The sequence below is a fragment of the Drosophila albomicans genome, unplaced genomic scaffold, assembly GCF_009650485.2.
Source record: "Drosophila albomicans strain 15112-1751.03 unplaced genomic scaffold, ASM965048v2 utg000135l_pilon, whole genome shotgun sequence".
NCBI lineage: Eukaryota > Metazoa > Arthropoda > Insecta > Diptera > Drosophilidae > Drosophila > Drosophila albomicans.
In genome coordinates, this window is record NW_026263527.1 from 1 (window position 1) to 7500 (window position 7500).

At 40.3% G+C, this 7500-nt stretch overlaps 1 non-coding gene across 1 annotated transcript in view; it reads left to right on the plus strand.

Annotated features, from left to right (window-relative positions):
- The first annotated feature begins 7493 nt into the window (after positions 1-7493).
- LOC117577130 (small subunit ribosomal RNA) overlaps positions 7494-7500 on the plus strand; it is a 1998-nt gene continuing 1991 nt past the window's right edge. Inside the window, exon 1 of the ribosomal RNA XR_004573044.1 lies at positions 7494-7500. This exon is cut by the window's right edge and continues 1991 nt beyond it. This is a non-coding gene — a ribosomal RNA (small subunit ribosomal RNA).

Genomic DNA, 7500 nt, shown 5'->3' on the forward strand with positions numbered 1-7500 from the left:
GAGTGAGTCTTGCCGCATAAGTCATATATAAATAATATATGAAAATAATCATATAGAAGGCAATATGATTAAAAAAGTTAAAAATAATGAAGTTTTACTGTTGTATTATTAAATTAGTGCAACAAAAGATACGTTAGATGGTAATACTAAAATAAAATAAGAGCATTGTAGAAAACGTGTCACAAAACCTATATAGGGGTGGTGAGGTCGGCAGGCATGTCATATGAGAAAAATTTCACAAGTGAAATATATATGACTATTTATATGGAGTGTCATGCCGGCATAAGTCATATATAAATAATATATGAAAATAATCATATAGAAGGCAATATGATTAAAAAGTTAAAAATAATGAAGGTTTTACTGTTGCATTATTAAATTAGTGCAACATAAAGATACATTAGGTGGTATACCTTAGTAAAATGAGCTGGTTGTAGAAAACGTGTCACAAAACCCTATATAGGGGTGGTGATGTCGAGCAGGCATGTCATATGAGAAAAATTTCACAAGTGAAATATATATGACTATGTATATGGAGTGAGTCTTGCCGGCATAAGTCATATATAAATAATATATGAAAATAATCATATAGAAGGCAATATGATTAAAAAAGTTAAAAATAATGAAGTTTTACTGTTGTATTATTAAATTAGTGCAACATAAAGATACATTAGGTGGTAATACCTTATAAAATGAGCTGGTTGTAGAAAACGTGTCACAAAACCTATATAGGGGTGGTGATGTCGAGCAGGCATGTCATATGAGAAAAATTTCACAAGTGAAATATATATGACTATTTATATGGAGTGAGTCTTGCCGGCATAAGTCATATATAAATAATATATGAAAATAATCATATAGAAGGCAATATGATTAAAAAAGTTAAAAATAATGAAGTTTTACTGTTGCATTATTAAATTAGTGCAACATAAAGATACATTAGGTGGTATACCTTAGTAAAAATGAGCTGGTTGTAGAAAACGTGTCACAAAACCTATATAGGGGTGGTGAGGTCGAGCAGGCATGTCATATGAGAAAAATTTCACAAGTGAAATATATATGACTATTTATATGGAGTGTCATGCCGGCATAAGTCATATATAAATAATATATGAAAATAATCATATAGAAGGCAATATGATTAAAAAAGTTAAAAATAATGAAGTTTTTACTGTTGCATTATTAAATTAGTGCAACAAAAAGATACATTAGATGGTATACTTAATAAATAAGAGCATTGTAGAAAACGTGTCACAAAACCTATATAGGGGGTGGTGAGGTATCGAAAAATTTTCACAGTGGCATGTCATATGAGAAAAAATTTCACAAGTGAAATATATACATAAAGATGTTAGGTGGTAATACTAAAATAAAATAAGAGCATTGTAGAAAACGTGTTATATGGAGTGAGGTCTTGCCGGCATGTGTCATATGAGTCATATATATGACTATTTAATAATATATGCAAAATATATCATATAGAAGGGCAATATGATTAAAAGTCAAGTTAAAAATAATGAAGTTTACTGTTGCATTATTAAATTAGTGCAACATAAAGATACATTAGGTGGTATACCTTAGTAAAATGAGCTGGTTGTAGAAAACGTGTCACAAAACCTATATAGGGGTGGTGATGTCGAGCAGGCATGTCATATGAGAAAAAATTTCACAAGTGAAATATATATGACTATGTATATGGAGTGAGTCTTGCCGGCATAAGTCATATATAAATAATATATGAAAATAATCATATAGAAGGCAATATGATTTAAAAAGTTAAAATAATGAAGTTTACTGTTGCATTATTAAATTAGTGCAACATAAAGATACCCTTAGTAAAAATGAGCTGGTTGTAGAAAACGTGTCACAAAACCTATATAGGGGTGGTGATGTCGAGCAGGCATGTCATATGAGAAAAATTTCACAAGTGAAATATATATGACTATGTATATGGAGTGAGTCTTGCGGCATAAGTCATATATAAATAATATATGAAATAATCATATAGAAGGCAATATGATTAAAAAAGTTAAAAATGAAGTTTTACTGTTGTATTATTAAATTAGTGCAACAAAAAGATACGTTAGATGGTAATACTAAATAAAATAAGAGCATTGTAGAAACGTGTACAAACCTATACAATGATTTTTTTTTTCGTCAATAATTATTTATTTAAATCTGTCGGCGGACAATAATTAAATTTTTGAGCCAGCTTGTCGATTAATTCTCACAAGAGATGGTTGGTAGGGTTCTGGAGGGCTAATCATCATCCTCCATGGGCAGGGTCGATGTGTTTTCTTTTAAGTCTTTGACGGTTTGGCTGTTGTCCAAGATGTTGATGGCCAATGTGTTTGGGTGGTTATGGAGCTATTGATGTAATTCGTGCTCACTTTTCGAATTTCATCTTCTAACCAGGGACCCTGAGTACCTCGTGATGGTGCTGTTGTCATGGTAAGGATGAGCGTTCGAGACCATTCTCAGAGCCTTGTTCTGCAGCCTTTGGATGTTCTGCAGTTTGATTTGCAGGCAGTGCCCACAGCTGGATGCATAAGTCAGATTGGCTTAATGATGGTTTTGTAGACAAGCAGTTTAAGTTTGCTTTTAAGCTTCGAGCGTCTTCCAATGAGCCATTGGAATGCTTCAACCTCTCTTCAGCCTGCTTTCTTCTCTTAGGATGTGTGTGCGCCATGTTAAAAACGTGTCAAGCGTCATGCCAGGTATTTTGGCGTGGATTTTCGGGAATATATTCCCCATTGAGACTGACAGGCGGACAATTGCCGTTGCGGATGCAAATGTGGTTTGCGTGGACTTCTCAGGGTTTACCGAGATGTTCCACCTCCGCAGCCAGGGCTCGATGTGTTTAGCTGATTTTGAATAATTAAGACGCATCCTGTGTGGGTTCCTGCTGTGGCAGGAAGGAAGGTGTGTCATCGGCGTTGTGGCAACCAATAGGTTCTCGTTGAAAAATGTAGGCATGTCCGCTGTGTACAACGTGTACAATAGAGGGCCTAGGACGCTACCTTGTGGTACACCGGCTTCGATACCTTTTGTGGTGATCGCGCATCTCCGCATCTGACATAAAAGCTTCTGTTGTCGAGGTAAGATTGCAGAAATGCGTAATGGGGTTTGAGGCAGGTTTCTCTTAGCTTAAGCAGTAGCCCTGGTGCCAGACTCTGTCGAAAGCTTGCTTCACGTCAAGCATTAACGGCGCAGCAGTAGTTCTTCTCCTCGAATGCGTCCAGTATCACTTTGACTAAACGTGGCATTGTTCCGGGGTGGAGTGAGAACGCGCTGAAGCCAAACTGGTGATCCGGAATCAACCCAGCTTCTTCCAGCACTGGCAATACTCTGCGCAAAAATACTCTTTCGAGTATTTTGGAGAGTATCGACAGCAAACTTATCGGACGATAAGAGCCAAGATTGGCTTCAGGTTTGCCAGGTTGGGTATAAGAATTACCTCTGCTCGTTTCCAGATGGTTGGAAATGTCCTAGCTGAAAGCACCTGCTGTATATGTTGGCGAGGAGTTGTAGGCAGGGAGGGGAAGAAGCTTAACAGCCAGTGCTTCAATGCCATCAGCGCCCGGCGATTTTATTCGTCTTGAGTCCTCGATCTCAAGTTTGACCTCATCCACCGAGACCATAGCTAGCTCTTCTTGGTTGTTGTTGGTGTTTTCATCTAATAGTTGTAGGGCACGTTGCGTAGCTGAGATATCCAGGTCGGTGCATCTTATTATCGGCTTGAAGGCTTCGCTGAGGTGCTCCACAAAAGCTTCAGCTCGTTCTTGCTCTGTGCCGGCACCAGGCGCCACTAGCACGCTGGACTGGAGCAACTCTCTTAGTAGGTCGTTTTATATGACGAGTGACCTGCCAAAGGTTGTGCTGTGGGTCTCCAGGCTCAACATTGGCCAGGAACTCTTCAAACGAGCTCTGCCTGAGCTTTAGGAGCTTATCCTTAAGCTGCTTTGCGGCTCTGTTAAATACCCTTTTATCTCTAGGATTTCTGGATAGGAACCATACTCGTCGCAACCGTCTCTTCTCAGCTACTAGCGAGGCGATCTCTGAAGACCAAAGGTGTAGGACCCTCGTTGGTAGTCTGGGAGAGATTGGGGTTCTGGGGGAAGCATGTGCTGCTGCGTTGTGCATGTGTTGCGTGAGCTCGTCGATGGCGTTGTTCACTTGCTCAGTGGTGGTAAGATCTTGCACTGGGTTGACATTTTCCGTTAGCCAGGCTTTGTAGGATTGCAGTCTCGTGCTCTTCTTGATCATCCTGGGATGTGCAATCTTTTCTCAGTGCAGGGGAGGTTCAGCCGCAGTTCCACTGCGCTGTGGTCGGAGAAAAGGTCCGCGTTAGAAGACAACGAGACTTTGGCACTATCAAATCCTTTGGAGAGGGCCATGTCCAGGGTGTCGGGAATTTTGGTCGGATCTGTTGGCCAGTAGGTGGGCTCTCCTGTGGTGTGGCATACGATGCTCCTGCGCTGGATGCACCTAAGTAGTGCGCTTCCTTTAGGGTTGCTGACTCGGCATCCCACCATCGGTGCTTTGCGTTGAAATCGCCCCAATTAGAAATCTGTTACCCAGACTGCTCAGCAGCAGATCAAAATGCCTTTCTGATACTCTGTGTCTGGGGGGAGGTAGACCGCGGCGACTGTAAGGTCGCCTTGTGGGCTGGGCAGATTGACTTTGGCACATTGTACCCAGTCTTCCTCTAAGGTACTCAGCTCGTTGTACTTTATGCCCGCTTTAATAATAATTGCCGCTCCGCCATGAGCTCTGCCGCTAGGTGGTCAGCGTGGATGATGTCATCCCGTGAAGTCGGATGTATGATCTATTGGAGAAGTGAGTTTCGGAGATGAGGAGTATGTCTGTGTTGTGTGTGTGGATAAAGTGTTCCACTTCTGGCCGGCTTTAATCAGGCCGTTAGCGTTCCAGATCGTTATGTTTAATCCCGTTTGCATAATGATTTGCAAACGGTAGCAAGCATTTGGGTCATTTGACTCATGACCTTTTTCCATCATGCGCTCAAACATGGCCTCCATTCTGGCCATTGCCGCGTCAAGGGAATTGCTTGGTGGGATTAAGTTGGCGTTGGGATGTAGGATGTTATCTTGGTGGGGCAGCGTTTCTTGCTGTATTGGCATAGCTAACATTTGGGTCGATTCTGCTTGCGTTGGGGTCGATCTTGCTGAGGTGGGGCGGCTGGTAACGTGAGGTTGCCTGCCTGGGGCAAAAACACTCTTCGCTCTCTTGTAAGCCTGGACAGCCTTTGTATGAGGCCGCATGTGGCCCTTGCAGTTAAGGCAGAAAGCCGGTTCACTGGCGTTCTTTTTGCATTCAGCAGTGGAGTGCTCGTCTCCGCACTTGACGCAACGATGGTCGAGGTGGCAGTATCTTTGGTATGCCCGAAGGCCTGGCAGCGGTAGCATTGGGGGACATCGTGTGAATTTGATCGGCGGTTCAACCGTGACCATGGTGCTGCATATATCGTTTGATCTGGTATACCCTCCTTATTGTTTTGGACGGCTCCAGACTTACGAAGAAGAGGTTTAGAGGCTTCTTTGTACCTTTTTATTGGGATTGTGGACATCCCTGACCTTGTGCCCGTGGCGGCCGAGTCCCTCTTTGATGTCTCCAAATCGGTCGAGTGGTGAGGCCTTTGATGACCACCCGGTAGGCGCGTTCATCTCGGGGTTGAAAGTGTGTGGAATCTATTTTTACTATCGCTCAAGAAAGTCTTTAGTTTGGTAAAGGCATCCTTGTTGGGGGTCATGACTCGAATGAAGTTATTCTGGCTGGCTTTGTATGTGACCTCTACATCTTTGCCTAAGGCGCCAGAGATGGCTTTGGATAGGTCCTTGATGCTGGTTACATCCGGGATGAAGATTGGCGGTGGCTTGATCTCCTTGGGTGCTTTTTCTCTTGGTCATGCTTTTTGGATGTCTTAGGAGCAGCTGGTGTCTCTTCGTAATCATCACTAGAACTGTTTCATCATCGTCCTCAGATAGGATTCCGAATGAGTTATTTTTAAGTCTGCTTATTAATGCAGCTCTGGCTGCCTCGCTGGTGCTGGCCTTGTCCTCCTTATCGCTTTTTTTTGGCATTCTTGCGCTTTATTTCTCCAGGCTCGGAGTCGCTGGAGTCACTATTTTTATATTTGATGTTGCCCTTCTTTCTAGGCGGCTGGGCTTGCCAGCTCATGGTGAGAAACTGACGCGAATTCGAATTTTGAAGGAGTTCGAAATTCGCGCCAAGCGTTGATGTTTTGCTATTTCAATGGTTCGTGTCTTGGGTGATGTTTGCGACTTTGCTAAACAGCTGACACCGACACAGCGTTTGTGTCCTTGCTATATCGATGGTTCGTGACTTGGATAGCGTTGATGTTTTTGCTATTTCGATGGTTCGTGTCTTGAGTGATGTTCGCGACTTTGCTAAAAAGCTGATACCGAGCTTTTTAGCTTTAGAGTCTTATAAGCTTGGAACTTTTTCACGCAGCGGCTCACGACTTGGGTAAAGTTCGAACAGCTGTGATCAAGCTTTAAAGCTCGATAGCTTCAAAAGCTTGGAAATTTCCACGCACGTGGTTATTTTTGCAATTGGAAAAACTCGATTTTTCACAATATTAAGAGTGTCACTGTCACTAAATTATTCGCACTTTGTTGCATTTATGATCCCACACAGGGAAATCTAAATTCCGTCTCTGTCGGTAATGTTTTTATAGGTTTCTATGGTTCTCACACGGAGCACACACGGAGGCACGTCTGTTCACTTCGAAAGTTCGATCGCGACTGAAAACCTATACATGGTGGCAGTGTGTGCTCATCACGTATATATGTATTGGATGCATATATTTCAGTTTGCATATTAAGTAATAATTATGTTATTATTAATTAATTATTAGTCTCATCCGATATAAAAATTGATACTATTATATGGTTATATAATTATTACTATTATATAAGCATATAATGTATTAAATGTCTTTTTTCAAAAAGAAGACGGTGTTTCGTAGCTAAAGAATTAATATTTTGTGAATAATTGAAAAATCCTCTAGGACACTATTGTGGACGGAGGTTTTTACTAAATATAATATTGTCTACACGTAAATGCAGAATTAGATAAAATTATCAATTTGTCATCAAATAAAATAATTTTTATTCAATTAATTGAATTTAAATTATAAATATGCATGTGTGATATAATATATTTAGTAAGTTGAAATAAAATGATATTTTTGAACGATTATATGCATATATATTTTATATATAAGTATATATATTTATATAAACAATTGTGAATTATAACTAGCGAACGTGAATGCTATCTAATTATGGCCACATTCGTATAGTACATGTCAAGTATAACATATATATATATACAATTATTGAATATTATCGTTTGTTATTCAAAAATATTTGTGAGTTGTCATGTATTTTACATATTTGAAGATTTATGTAATTATATTTTAAATATATTTACATAATGAAATGAACATTATTCTGG